The following is a 2,737-nucleotide window of genomic DNA, read 5'->3' as shown; positions in this document are numbered from 1 at the left end:
TAGGAGATCCAAGAGTCATCATTTCTCTCTCTTCCCTGTATAAACCCCTCACAATCTAATGTAATACGCACTCTTGTTTCAATCTAAATTCAAGATTTAGTGGTCTCGGTGCAATTGCTCTTGAGTCCTCTTATCTTTAGTGAGAGTTCAGTAGAGCAGGGGTGTTCAGAGCAAGAGCTGACGGAGATGTGGAAGAGTCTTTGATCACCTTGGGCCTCGGCGGTTGTGACAAAGAGGTTCGATCACTATTTCTTTCTCTCATCCCTAACTGTTCACCTTTGTTGGCAGGTTAGTCTTGAAGCAGCAAGACAACATCCAGACGACTCCAATGCCTCCGACAGTTAGACGGTTAAATTTATTTTATTTTAAATATAAAATAATTCCATAAAAATTTTAAAATGCTCAAAAATCATACTTTGTCTAATATTTCCTTCTAGCATTAGTTTTCATATGGATAAAATTTCTTAATCATAATTTTAGTAAATCTAGTTACTTTAATTTATAGATAATAAATTATAAGTATGAAAAAAACGTATACAAATCTACCCAAAATATTTTATACTGAAAATTCACTAACTATTACTTTGCTCTATGAGGATAGACCTTTACTCTCCATAGTAAGGTTTATAAATATTATTATTTTAATTCAGATTTCCTAAGCGACTGTAACTAGTGATTACTTTATCACTAATAGACTTCAAAATCTGAGTTATCAACTGGCGTCGTTGTCGGGGGCAAGGTGCTATAATTATTGAATTTAGCATTTCACATTTAATTTCATATCATTTTCTAGGGGTGACTATCACCCGTAACCAAATTACTAACCTTCTTTTTAGCATATGGTTTTGACAAGAGCTCAAGGATCATCCAAAGCTGTCAAGGAAGACCCTGCAACACTACATAAAAAAGAAGTCTCACAAGAGGTTACCTCTACCCGTCCCTCTAAAGATCTTTCCCAAGGTAAAATGACTGATAGTGAAGGACTTGAATTCTTATGGAAAATAAACCGTTCGAGAATCTTACAAACCAAATAGTAGAAATAAAACTACTAAAATCCATGCACCCTTAGGACCTAATGTTTCTTTTAAAATTGACATGGGTTTTCAAAATTATTTACCTACCTTTAATGGATTAACTTCAGAAGATGTTTTATCATACCTTGACGAGTTTACTGAAAAATGTTCCATCTATCAACTTTTTGGAATCTCCTCGAAAGTTTTGATGAAGAAACATTTTTTCCTAACCCTCAAAGATAGAGTTAAGGAATGGTTTAGGAACTTGGTGATCACTTTCAAATCATGGGAAGAAATTGAAAACTGCCTATTGAATAAGTTCTACTCTATGGGAAAAACCAATTCCCTTTGAAAAAAGATTCTACTTTTCTCACAAGGAGAGGAGGCCTTTAATGAGGCTTGGGAGAGATTTAAGAATCAAATTCAAAGGTGCCCTCATCATGGAATGATCACAACTGAGATAGCTCAAATATTTTATGAAGGGATTAATGAGATCTCTAGAACCAAGCTATATAATAGATGTAATAGAAACTTCTTGGACACTTATGAAAAGATCTTATCAGTATAATTGAAAGTGCTTCAGAGAATGATTTACAGACTAATGCTCAATGTAGAAGTGATGGGCAAGGGGGAGGAAGACAATGAGGAGTCCTGAATGTCAATGGCCTAGAAGCTAGTGTTGAGATAGCGGGGTTAAAGTGAGACATAGAGAGAGAGTAGATAAACGAATTGCACAGCTCACTGACTTGATAAAAAAATATTTAATGAGATCTAACTCGCCGAACCCCACTAATGGCTCTTATCATCTTTGCTTTAGTGTTGATCACTTTCAGGGGAATGTCAAAATGATGATGAGCAGGAACTCAATGCAGTTGACTCTAAGCCTCTACAAAACGGGAAGAAAAATTACAACAACCAGGCCCTAACCAACATTTCTGACAAAGGAGTCAATATCAAGGCCCTCATGGCCAGTAGGCTCAACCTTACCAAACACAACAACATCACTATCAACCCCCTCTAGATCCAATCTACCCTAATCATGGAATGCAACAAGGTCAGAATTTTAATTCTAACCCTCAGTAACCCATAATGCAGATGACAGCTCAAATGATGGAGTAGAAGAGGAATATGATAATAGAAGAAATGGAGAGGAGAGAGGCTCAAGGGATGACGCAACAAGCACATCAAAGGAAAATGGAGTTAAGGGAGTTGAATCCAACTCTCTTTCAGGTCGATTTCCAACTCAACCTTTTATTAATCTAATAAATATAAAACATATAGAAGAAATAGAGGTTAGGGAGTTAAATTCCTTCTCATACACCTTCTACACCCCTTCTTCATTTTCTCTCACCATCTCCTCATTTTGACATTTTCTCTCTCTAGAGTAGTTCCTTTCTCTCTCTAAAATCCATTGCTATCCCTCTCTAGATCCTACAGCATTCCCCACTTTGAATCCCAAAAAAAATAACATTTAAAAATCGATTTTTATCACTTCAAAAACTGGATTTTCCCCCTCATAGCTGCCATAGTGCAATATTGTGCGGTTACATGTGGCACTTGTGTGGCAGGGACACTCCTCTGCCCGTCAGACTGCGCGCTGGCAGTGTGCCCCCCCCAGGCAAAGGAGCGCATTGTGCAAGACTTGGCTGATTTGGCTAAGTCTTGGCTTAATTGGGCTGACCCCATTGGGTCGACCCAATAGGTCTCCCAATAGGTCCCCATCG

General features: G+C 37.6%; 1 non-coding gene across 1 annotated transcript; it reads right to left on the bottom strand.

Moving 5' to 3' along the window:
- Window positions 1–1,354: 1,354 nt before the first annotated feature.
- On the bottom strand, window positions 1,355–1,460 carry LOC144714302 (small nucleolar RNA R71). Its single transcript, XR_013584314.1, has one exon. It is a non-coding gene; the product is annotated as a small nucleolar RNA R71 (small nucleolar RNA).
- Between the last annotated feature and the right edge of the window lie 1,277 nt (window positions 1,461–2,737).

The sequence above is a fragment of the Wolffia australiana genome, chromosome 1, assembly GCF_029677425.1.
Source record: "Wolffia australiana isolate 7733 chromosome 1, ASM2967742v1".
Taxonomy (NCBI): domain Eukaryota; kingdom Viridiplantae; phylum Streptophyta; class Magnoliopsida; order Alismatales; family Araceae; genus Wolffia; species Wolffia australiana.
The sequence above is the reverse complement of the archived record's forward strand: the minus strand, read 5'-3'. Positions and strand labels throughout refer to the sequence as shown.